The following is a 12515-nucleotide window of genomic DNA, read 5'->3' on the forward strand; positions in this document are numbered from 1 at the left end:
TCTAGATTCTGCAGGAGAAATAAACATGAATACTCATTTTAATTTTGTTTACGTGTCTCTGTAAATACTTTTCTTTATAAATTAGGGATTTATTACATATTTATTATAAATGAATTTTTTACCTGCCCATACTGGCTGCTGCCTCCATATGATCCACCCTATAAAGAAATTACCTATTAATTACAAAAGGGTCACCTTAATATATCTGCATCAAAATATTGTCTAGATTCTGCAGGAGAAATAAACATGAATACTCATTTTAATTTTGTCTATGTCTCTCTGTAAATACTTTTGATTATAAATAAGGGTTTTATTACATATTTATTATATATGGTTGTTTTTTTTACCTGCCCATACTGGCTGCTGCCTCCATATGATCCACCTCGTCCACCCTGTTAAGAAATCACATATCAATTACAGAAAGAACACTTCAATATATCTGCACAAAATAACTTTCTTGATTCAGGAGCATAAATAAGCATAATACGGGCTGAGTAACCCTCATCCAAAATGCTAGAACCAGACGTATTTCTTGGGACAAGAAGTATTCCATATTTGAGATTTTTAAAATTTTATTTTATTTTTTGGATTTTGGAGTGCCTGTATTTAAATAGATGTAACGAGACTTAATGAGGCTGGAGAGGGACTGAGGATCTGTGAATTGGCAGGAAGCATGGACTACCACCATTTCAGATTCTCACATCTCTCGCCTGCCTCCTAACAAGCATGGCATAGTGCCATGTTGGCGGACCTATGGCACGCATGCCATCTGTGGCATGTAAAGCCATTTTGGAGGGCACGCAAAGAAACCAACGGGTAGGGGAAGAGGAGGAAAAGGCACGCATCTGCTCCTCCTCTTCCCCCGCCCTCTCATCACTTCAACTGCCTCTCCAGAGACAGCTAAAGGCATGGGGTGGCAAGGAAGAGGAGGAACATGTGCACACCTGCTCCCCCCCCCACTCTCCCTGGCCTTCAGCTGCCTCTCTCCTGGGCCCTCAGCTGTCTCCCTGGAGATAGCTGAAAGCACAGGATGGCAGAGAAGAGGATAGGCAGGGGGGCAAAGAAAGGGGCAAGAAGAATAACAGGTGCATGCCTGTTTCTCCTCTTCCCTGCTGTCCTGGGCCTTCAGCTAAATCCAGAGAGCCAGCTAAAGGCCCAGGAGGCTACAGGGGAGGAGGAGGAGGAACAGGCACGTGCCTGCTTCTCTCCCCCCCCCCCCGCCCCCCCCTGAGTCTTCAGCTGTCTCCAGAGAGGCAGCTGAAGGGCCAGGAGGGTGGTGGTAAGAAGTCCCACCCCGGAAGTCCCTCCCAGAGGGCAGAGGTCCCACACCCAGCACCGGTAATATCTGGTGCCAGAGTGCCTTTTAATTTGGGTACTTGGCCCCTTAAAGTTTTGTCATCACTGGCATAGTGGTTTGATTGTTGGACTACAACTCTGGAGACCAAGATTCAATTCTCAGCTCAGTCATGAATCCCACTGGGTGGCCTTGGGCAGGTCACATGCTCTCTGCCTCAAAGGAAGGCAGTGATAAATCTTCTTTGAACAATTTTTGCCAAGAAAATCCCACGACAGGTTATCTTAGGGTCACCGTAAGTCAGAAATGACTTAAAGGTATACAACAACAATATACTAAGGGGCTCCACCGATGGCTCCAAAGGAGTGGTGTCCAAGGGAGTGGATCAGGCCTGCAGCAACTGCATGCTGTGGGCCCAAACCGGTGCTTTGCCACTCTAAAAAGAAATGGCATAATGCTGCTCCTTTTTAAAGTGGCAAAAAGCCACCCTTGCCACTGCGGCGACAGCTTTTCATCGATTCTTTGGTGCAGCGCATCTAAACGCTGCCCCAAAGAAATGGCATGACACCACCTGTCATGCAGTCAGGTGTGCGGCATGACACCAGCATCAGGGAAGAGTTAGGCCGGCTGGCGTGCAGTTTAGTGCCAGTCTGTTTAGCCCCTAAGTTATTTGAGTTGTAGTTAAAAACGTTTTGGATTTTGGAGTTCTTCAGATTTTGGAATTCTGGAAAAAGGACACTCAACATGTACTTATTTCAGTTTTGTCTTCTCTTTCTTTATGTACATTATCTATCACTAAAGCATTAATTCTTTATGTATTATATATTATAAGGATTTTACCTGTCCGTATTGGCTGCTGCTACCGTATGATCCACTTTGACCACCCTGTACAGAATACAGTTATGACAGTTATTAATTGCAAAAATATTAATATATTTTCAAAAGGCTACTTGCTATTTTTAGAAGCAGAAACTAGCCATTGTTATTTTATTTATTTGTTTATTTTATGATGATAGATAGATAGATAGATAGATAGATAGATAGATAGATAGATAGATTAGCACCTGGATGAGTTTAGGCAATGGACAGATTTCAGGCCTCTGGGATCTGTTTGTTCTTTGATGACCCAGGATTCAATGAGGAACCAACTAGAGCTTATATAAAGGAACATTAAATAGAGTTGGGGTATACCCCAGATTTGCTTAAGTACCAAAAATGATAGATTTAGCCCATCCTTCCAAATAAAAGTCTCTCCCATTCTTACTGCAAACTATCTTTATTTCTGCAGGCATCATTTACTGCAAAGAAACGTAATTGTTCCTGCTCGTGTTAAAACATTGAGAATCATAAATCCTTGCTGATCAACTGCCAAATCATCCAGACTTCTAACAGATTCCAGGTAGACGTATATCTTCTACTATCCATGAAGTATAAGACCAAAATGATAACTACTGTCTCATGTTCTGAGGTTTTCATATGCACTGCCAGAAATCATGCAGTTTGGACACCGTTTTAATTTCCTTGGTTCAATGCCTTGGAATTCTGGGAATCGCTAGTTTTGAGAGCTATCTAGCTCTCTCTCAGAGAGCTCTGGAGCCACAACAAACTGCAATTCTCAAACTTCCAAAGAATGGAGCCATGGCAATTAAAGCGGTCAGACTGCATGATTTCGACAGTGCAAATTAAACCTGAGTTTGCTATGCAATTTGTATTGAAAAGAATCTTATCTGTAAAAATAAGAGCACTCCTTACCTATATACAGCGTTTTTTACTGGAGAGGTAACTGCTGTAATAACTGAACATTTCCTAGTTCATACAATATTTTCAGTGTAGCACTGAACTGTAGAATTTGTAGGGAATGAGCTACATGGTATTAGGGAGTAATATTCGGTTGTGATGGAAAAGGATCCAGAACTCAATTATTACAAAGTTTCTTGGAAATTCCTGAGTGACTTCAGGTACCCACTAAGCTGCAGTGCCTTGAGACAGGGACCTTCACCGAACAGGAGGAGTGGGAATCAGGTGAACTCTAATGACTGTTACTTGCAGCAAGACATTGTCGAAATAGTCCGTAGTGAGAGAATGCTCAGGGAGTTGCATTGGTAGGGCCATACAAATCCCCATCTCAAGTTATAGACTCCTCTCATTCCTATGTCTTCCAAAGTGAAAGTCATGGGGCCAATAGAGGTTCTGCCAGAGAAACATCTGCAAGCTCTGTGACTATTTCTTTGTCTCTTCACTTTTGTTCTTATGGAAGAGTTTCATCTGTCTCATAAGCTCCAATGACTATTTTGACAGACAGTTCCATTTAACATTGTTGTCCACTTTATCAGCTGCCCTTTAAAATACTTCAGTTGTCTCTCTCCTCCCTTTCCCTTTGTGTTCTCCGCTTTCTTCAACGTTGCTGCCAAACTGAGGTCAAAAATGCCAAAATTAGTTTTGTACTCCATTAACTCAGCAGGGGGAGAAGGGGCGAAATCTTTCCTTCCCAGTAAGCTCAGCCATCCCCTAGCTTTGTGATATTCTTCAGAATATACTTTTTTCATCCTGACAACACTCTGATGTTGATCGACCACATATGACCAGTTTTCAGCTGGTGAGTGTGGATGTTTATGCCGTCTGCGTGAATGCATTGGCTCTCTGAAAACAAAAATGCAAAAAAATTATAAACCATTTCCAGTTACTAATAATAATAATATAATAATAATAATATCATAAATTTATTTGCTATACCGCCCTTCAACGAGCAGGGCCGGTGAACAACATATTTATAATACAATACAATTACATTATATACATAAGAAAAATACAATACAACATATAAAATCAACTAAACCTGTCCAGCCGCCTACCATCTGCCGCGAAGGGGGAAGACTAGCCGAGAACTTTAATCGGGAATGCTGATTGAAATAAGAAGGTTTTTAACTCCCTTCTAAACGGGCCAGAGAGGTTAGCTGCGCAGAGCCTCTTGATGGGCCACAGCCGATCAGAGAGGCGCGGAGGCGACGATGGAATAGTCCTGGAATACGATCTCACTCGTGTGGAGGCATTAGTCTAGCCCCTGGGACCCTCGGTAGTTGCTGCCAAGAAGTTCTGATGGATGCGGGCTGAATGTATGGAGAGAGGCGCGTCTCTTCAGGTATCCTGGCCCAAGCCAGTAGGGCTCTAGGTTATCACAACACCTTGTTTACGGCCTGCCCCGGAAGCGGATGGGCAGCCAATTGCAGACTCTTAAGTATAGGTGTCATAGACTGGCCGGTGCTTACCATTGACCAGTCTGGCTGCCATATCTGTACCATCTGTAGCCTTCCGGGGGTGGTATAAGCGTGCCCATGTAGAGCGCATGCAGAAATCCAATCGAGAGGTTTACCAGAGCATGTACAGTTTCAAGCGTCTCTCCTGGGCCAGTATGGCCAGTGGCGAATAAGCGAAGCTGATACAGGTGCTCTGGACCGCTGCCTTCACCTGATCTGTATGTAAGGTGAAGTGGCGAAATCAAGAAAGCACCCCCAGACTGCGCACGAAGTCCTTTAACAGGAGTGTGCTCCCGTTCAGGACAGTTGGAACCACCGCCATTCCTGGACCGGGGAAAGGCGAACTATGGGTAACCTCTCACAAGTACATCCGTTTTCTCTGGATTCAGACTGAGTTGCGTTTTCCCTCATCCAGCCCTATTACCTGACTCAGACAGGCACGAAGGAGGACGCCATCTCCCGTCACTCGATCCGTCGGAGACATAGTGTCCAGAAAAAAATTATGGGTGTCATCAGCGTACGATACCCCTGCCCCATGTTCGGATGTCTCTCCGCGTTCAGGTAAGATTGAAAGCATGGGAGACAGAAGGCCTTGAGGGCCCCATTGTAGGCCCTTATCGAGCACCTTCCCGCGCACCTCTGGAACTCCCAGAGGTAGGCCGGAACCACTGGAGCGCAGTGCCCCCGATCCCACCTCGCCGGCGCGCGTAGGATACATGGTCTATGGATCGGAAGCGCTGAATTCGCGCAAACACCACAGGCGCACACTTCCCCTGTCATGCCCAGACGGAGATCATCGCCCAAGGCGAACACCATCTTTAAAAAGAGAAAAAGTGTGAACATATTTATAAATATGGTATTGCTAATTTAAATGGACCACTTTCTGTCTTTGCGAGATTACAGTCTACTCTCAGAGCAGTCTTCTTATGCTCAGGAAATTAACAACATTAAGTTCTATGTTTTACTAGGCTTCTTAGAACCCGGTGTGTGGTTATTATGCCATGTGTTGTTGCATGATAAGTGCCTCCATGCTCTATTGTATAGTCAGAATGAAATCGAAAGATTAAGGGAGGGAGCTGATGATGCGCCTCCTTCCATACTTGGTTTCTGGGAGGCAAAGCAGCTGGGAACAAGCTTCTGTAGCTCCCCCTGTCCTGATTCTCCGTGTATATTTTCCTCCAAAGTGTTTCAGTCAAGGTGCATGCATGCTGATAGTGACCATGGAGATTTTCAGAGAGCCCAAATCACACAACTCGGTGTCGAAGAGCGGACAAAATGGAAGAGGGTACTATCTAGACCCCTGTTCTACCAAACATCTGATCGGGTGTGATTACTGTTTTATACGAAGCTTCTCATGGAGCTCCCTGGTTTGGATCAGTGGGAAAGGAACATGTAAATGTGATTGTGGTATGGATCCCTCTACCTGAGCTTTTATTGCTGGGTAGTGCGCAAACAGGTACACCAAAAGCCAAGAGGGCTCGTCCGAGCCAGGCAAGATTTTGGCCATGAGGCAAAAATCCCACAAGTACTCTCCTATCCTGACAGTAAAAAATACAAAGGAACCAGGTTATGTACTAACAATTTGCGCCCTTCAGACACATCAAAATTCTGGTGAGTCATCCTCACTCTGACATGTAGGTAGGCTTGCTGAACGTCGATATATGCGAGGACTGTTTGTTCTATATTGTCTCTAGGTTTAAAATGCGAAGTATAATTAGCATTTGGGAGTCAGCTTTCCCCCATTTTTGCCTCTAAGTGGTTTAAGTTGTCAGACCAGGCAAGGTATATGTCCCGAATCTGAAAATGCTTTTTGCTAGAGGTTGTAGATTTTGGAGTTTGGGGAATTTGTGGAAACTGATTGCGCGACTGACGTCTAAGAGCATCTTCAAGCTGAGACCCAAGTGAAAAAAGAAGTCAGGCTGTTTCATTCACCTTACACAAACCTGAAGATAACTTTAGCTACGCGGGGCCTCCGCTAGCGGCCTTTTGTTTAAGCAGGTTGAGCGTAACGCCAGCCGCTGGGCGCACAGGGGAGGGGCGGGCGTCGCATCGTTGATGGGGCACGCACCGTGGCCCCGCGCACCTCGCACTGCCGGCACGAGCCCATTGTTCAAGGGAGCTCGCTAGGCGGAAATCGCCTACGCAGCGGGATCCGGAAAGATCCCCGCAGGATGGGGTTACTGTATATTTAAATATGTGTACATGAAAAAAGTCTGGTGCAGTGAATCGAAGCAAGGTGCCGCTATCAGCCACTCATGGAAGGTTTTGTTTTTGAGTATTGTGGATTCGGATTTGGTAGGGAGAATCGCTTGGCTGTTAGTACAAATTGTGTTCTGCAGGGTGATTGTTATAGTCAGTAGCGGTGGATCCTCTCCTTCGCAGGGCAGTGGAACCAAATTATATTGGTGGCCGGGGATCTTCGCATCTCCTTCTTACTACATTTGGCAGCGTGGTGGATCTCTTCAGGGTTTTGGTTGGCAAGGGGTCTCTATCACTTTGGTGGGAGTGACCCCTCCATCAGTGAGCAACGTGTATCTGCTACATTTGGGCAGCAGGGACATGGAGCAGTTCTGGCAGCATCTCCTCAAGTGGCGGCAGGGGCATTGGTCCTTAGACCTGTGGTACAAATCATGTAAACAATTTTTTAAGAGCGGCCATATCTTATGTGTAAGACATTTTTATATTTTCCCCAATTTGTGAGGAGTTATGCTATATAGACACTGGTTTTTTACGAGGGACCTACATTATGCTTCCTCCGTTTAGTATATGAAGAGAATTGCCGTAAACCTGAGCCTTTGTTGTCCAGATGTGCAAGGGATCAGCAGTCTTCTTATTTTGATTAACTGCCTATGGGGTACTGAAAGTAACCCATAATCCTTGTGGTTTGTTCAAACAGTGGTTTCAAGTGAGTTGTTTCGGACAGATAGTTAATTTGGAATGCGTTTAAATGCGACCGTGCAGAATTTTTTGAAAAGGAGCACGTGCTCTTAACTCTGCTGTGTGTAGAAGAAGGGAGAGAGAAGAAGTAGCAAGCCGGATCCTGGTTGTTTTGGATGTAAACTAGGTGATTTATATGAGAACCAGTTCTTTCCGCCGTCTGCAAAAAAGGTTTGTTATTATAATCGGATATCCGCTGAGATTTGAATATAATTCATGAAATCAATGTTGTGAAGAGTTAATTGCGAAACTATATCCGTATAAGAACAGGCGAGCATTTCAAAATGGGTGTCGGGGTTCCGGGCTGAAACCAGGTGTCGAAGTCGGATACGAAAATCCCAGTGGAACATTGTCGGTCGAGTTTTTTTCGGGTTACGAAAAATTTTGGTCTTTTCGGCGCTTTTCACACGAAACGCGGCTGTGTTCCCATTGCGGCTATGGGGTTTTTCGCTCGAAGCCTTGGGTCGAGGAAGCGGTCGCGGAAGAAGTTATGTGGCGTACCCGAGCACCATGTATGTCCAGTAAATATGTTTCTGATCTCTAAATGATAAGTTAAGTACAGCTATGTTGTATTAATGTTACAGAAGCTTTCTGCCAGTTAACAAGCCGGAATAAAGGTTTCAGAAATAAAGGTATCTTTATGGGTTTTAGAAATAAAAATAATTTCTTTTTCCCCAGATTTAATATGAGGCAGTCTTTAACCAGGTAAATTTTCTTTCTTTAATTCTCTGAAGTTCTTTGTAGCGATAATGATGCAGTGGTGGATCCAACTTTTGGCTCAACTAGCAGACACAGTGAAGAATGGGATGGTAATCAAGAGTACAAATTCCATTAATTCAATGGGTGTTTAGTTAGAACACAATAGGAGCTGCGTCTTCACACAATCGACTGATAAGGCCGAGGGTATGGGGAAGAATGGGTCAAAAGAACCAGTGTGCGTTGGCCGCGTTAGCGTTCATTTTGTGGAGGTCTGTGGTATAGTTCTTATGAATGTGGTTGCACCACCCACTCCATCTCACCCCTGCCCCTTCCCACTTTTTACATGATTTTTATATTAACTTCCATCCTGTAAGCCTCCCGTATGCTGGTGAATTCCTTCCCGATGTAGTGGGGGAGAGAGGGGGCCGCGGAGTTTGTCCGCGAGGGGCTAGCGGAATGGAGGCGTTGTGGGCCGTGTGCCACAGCCGCAATCGGGGGGTGTGGGTGTAGTCGCATGGCAGTAAGAGGAGAGTAGACGATGCAGGCCGGGCGGACGAATAGGTGGTTGGGGTAGTGTGTAGGGTAGTGAGTCTGCCGGTGGTCGCAGGTGCGGATTGCGCGTATGTGGTTAGGGTCTGTGGTGTCAGCAGGATGTTTCCTTGAGGAGTCGCGTGCCGATTAGGGAGCATGATTTTGTTAGAAAGTGTGCACTTGATAAGCGCGGAAATTGGGGATACGCGTTGGGCTGTCCTTGGCACGAGCGTCGTTATGCCATGTGGAAGAATACGAGGGGGGTTGGCCTATTGCCCGTCATGGGCGGTCGGATCCTTTTGGCTGGGGGGACTTGTGGGTGGAGATGAAATCGTGATGGGGCCAAGGCTCTTTCAGTGTGTGGTTATATGAGTCAATGATTTAGAAGACTGAAATGGGCGCTTTTTGGGAGCAGATTTCAGGGTGCATAGTGTCCCTGCGGGTGGCTGCATCGCACGGGGAACTGGGTGTTTGGGGCGCATGTGTGCTGAAGAGACGGTGGGGGCACGTGGGCGCTTGGGCTGGTTTGTTCACCAGCTCGGCATTTGCTATTACAGTGGAAGCTGAAGTATGGTGGGAGGATCGATCGGTGGTACCAAGGTGACTGCACAAACTTCTGGGTGATAATAGGCTTTATAGTTTTTGAATGGTATCAACAACGTGCCTGTTGTCCCACTCTCAGCATGGTTGTTGAAAAGGGAATGTGTGTTTTTACAAATCAAGTCGAGAAGTGAGAATTTTTGTATTTTCAGTAAGAAGGTTGGTTTCGAAAAGGGTGGACGAAGAGTTGATCATAGGTGGTGGGAAGAATGGACAGGTATTTTCGAGAAATGGGATAAAGGGGAGGGAGTCCTTTTCCCTCTTTCGTCTGTTGGATACGGGTGGCTCTTGATAATTCCCCCTCTGAAGAGAGCGCCAACAGAAGCCGCAAAAGCCCGACACCCGGAACACACCAGAGGGAGAGGGAAAAAGGACACGACCGGAAGCGCCCCACACGGGGGGGCGGCCCCGCCGCTCGTGATAATCTCCTTAAAACTACACTGTACAGGGAGCATGCAAGAGGTTTAAAAAACTTTTTGCGTGTGTCATGTGCCATCAAATTATTTGCTGCTGGTATTTGGGTATGGTATACTATGGTTGCTGCTCAGGCATATGAGATGGGGTGAACACTTGGCAAGGAGGGGGGGAGAGCCGTTTCCCCGAACCTCTACAGGTGATCGGCCTGAAACTGTTAATTAAAAAAGGAAAACTTGAATGAGTGACCAACCAGGCTAGTATTTAGTGCTGGGGGATTTCAGTTATCTAAGCCCTAGCCAACCCATTGACCACACAAAAAAAAAGTCATTTTTGGGGGTGTAGGGGATGGGAGAAGGGTGGGTAAAATGTTCTGATGCACACTTTTGCCTCTCTTGATTTACAAATGCATTGCGATGATTACAACTCTTTTTTATTCGAAGTGATCTCTTATAGGGTGGCCAGAGTGGACAACGGCGGTGGCAGCAGCAGTATGGGCAGGTAAAAACTCTGGGAGATACTGTGGTAGGTGTTATATAACTATGGATTAGTAAGACATATGCATAGAGATCTAGTTGTCCTCAAAGTAGATTCTGTTCTTTTGCAAATATTAAGAGAGTCTGTTTCTGTACAGGGTGACAGAGCGGTATATGGGCGGCAGGCAATCGGCAGGTAAACAAGAATATCCAGTAAGGGCCTATTATTATACTATGGTAATATAGCGAGGCGCAGATTAGATTGCAATTCTATATCTAAATTAAGCCCGAAACAAGGAGACTGCGTGGTGGGACAGCCATATGACAGCTGTTTTATTTAACCTGGCTCAGTGTGGAGCGAAAAGGCACAATTAGAACATACAAGGAAGCCAAAAACAAAAGAGAGGAAATGGCCACCGCATCCTTGCGAAATGTTGGAAATGCACAACAATGTCATGTCTGAAGGCCAACCAGGCTGCATCCGCCACTGCAGAAATAATCCAGTTTGCCACCTATTTTAACTTCCATGGCTTAATACTGCTAAACTTTGGGAACTGTAATTTTGTGAGACATTTAACCTCTTTATAAGAATTCTCTGGTGCCATAACAAACTACCAATCCCAAAATTCCATATCACTGAGCCATGGGTACCTGTTAAATAAACAGTTGTCACCGTGGCTATCCCACCAAAACCGATTCTCTGTCTTGCTTAATTAGGGGAAAGATTTTGGATTATTTCTGCAATGCTGATGCAGCGCAAACCAGCAACCTTCTGTGCTGTATCCAGTTATGGAATACTTTAAAGTTATGGAATACCTTTAAGCTCTGTTCCTTTAGAGCTTGTTCAGTGCCAAAGTTATGACATTCCAGCACTAAGGAAAAAAAACCATGTTTGATTTTACATTATTTTAATCTCTTTTAACTGTTTGTAAACTGTTTTCTTTAATATTGTCACAATTATTTGATATGTTTTCGGTGTACGTTACAGTGCTATTGCAATATACTATAATAATTAATAAATAATAATAATAATAATAAAATATAATAATAATGTTCTAAAATGTAAAAATTGCCACATGTTGAGTGGCCATGGGCCATTTTAGGCCTAGGAGAGGTTTTTTATTAATAAACAAGAAGTGAACGAGAAGCAACTGTTTGTCTCTTGTTTTTAAAAAATGGCCCACAACACATGGCAAAAAACTTCCCTCCTTGCTCCTGGAATGCATTTGCAAGGGAAAGTTGTGTGTGTGTTGGAGAGTGCAGGGAATATACGGCCTCCCAAGATCTCCTGGGGGCTAATGTGGCCCCAACTTTCCAAGTTATTTCATCCATGTCCCATTCATGCCTCGGTCTGAAAAAGAGGTTGACCACTCTTGCCTTGGGAGATGGATTTAGAAAGTAGAGGTTAGTTCTCAAACCCCAGCAATTAGAAGAGTGGAATGGTTTTCTTCATTTATTTAACCAAGAGAGTTAAAAAAAAGTAATTTGAAGTATTCTTTCACTCGTAAGTATAGAAACAATAGTTAGAAAATAATAAATTTACTGGTAGTATTTTTTAAAAACCTAGGACTTTTTTCTTTACAGGGTGGACACAGTGGATCATATGGGAGCAGCGCCGGACAGGGCACGAGTCCCCCCCTTCTATGAAACTTCTTTTCATATATACCATATATACTTTAGTATACAGGGAGAGGTGGACACAATTGAATAGAGGATTAATACTTATTTCTTGCCTCCTGCATATGGAAATATAGCTTTTTTCAAATATATTAAAGCGATGTTTGTAATGATTCTATAATATTTTTAATGTTCTTGTACAGGGTGGACCGAGTGGGTCATTGGCAGCAGTAGTCCATATGGACAGGTAAAAACACTGTAATGATAACACCTGGCTCCCATCTATCTACATCTAGATCATCTATGCTACTTATCTATCTAAATTAAATTAAATAAATACATAAATCATAAAACTAACGACTAGTTTCGCTTCAAATAGAAAGTAGCCTTTAAAAATATAATATTTTGCATTAATAACTGTAATAACTGTATTCTGTGCAGGGGTCAAGTGGATCCGGTAGCAGCCGCCATACGGACAGGTAAATCTTATAGAGGATTATACTATTTCGCCCTGAATATGGAATAGAGCTTTTTCAATATATTAAAGAGCTGCTGTGGAATGAGTCTTAGTAAGGGCGTCGGGACAGGGTGGACAGAGTGGGTATATGGCGCGAGTGCCAGATGGACAGGTAAAACACGGGTGTGAGAAGATAGATATGATTAAAACAAATGGAAGAATGATAACACCTGGCT

At 44.2% G+C, this 12515-nt stretch overlaps 1 protein-coding gene and 1 long non-coding RNA gene across 2 annotated transcripts in view; one reads left to right on the top strand and one right to left on the bottom strand.

The window, feature by feature from the left end:
* The window catches only part of LOC121927752, a 2300-nt gene extending 108 nt beyond the window's left edge, over positions 1–2192 (bottom strand). Inside the window, exons 1-3 of the long non-coding RNA XR_006103327.1 lie at positions 2135–2192; positions 348–392; positions 123–158 (exon numbers count right to left, since the gene is read on the bottom strand). This is a non-coding gene — a long non-coding RNA (uncharacterized LOC121927752). The remainder of the gene's footprint in view (positions 1–122; positions 159–347; positions 393–2134) is intronic.
* Positions 1–12515, top strand: part of LOC121929013 (hornerin-like) — a 128563-nt gene that overhangs the window by 84837 nt on the left and 31211 nt on the right. The gene's annotated exons all lie outside the window — the stretch shown is intronic.

Source organism: Sceloporus undulatus, chromosome 4, assembly GCF_019175285.1.
Source record: "Sceloporus undulatus isolate JIND9_A2432 ecotype Alabama chromosome 4, SceUnd_v1.1, whole genome shotgun sequence".
NCBI classification, from domain to species: Eukaryota; Metazoa; Chordata; class Lepidosauria; order Squamata; family Phrynosomatidae; genus Sceloporus; species Sceloporus undulatus.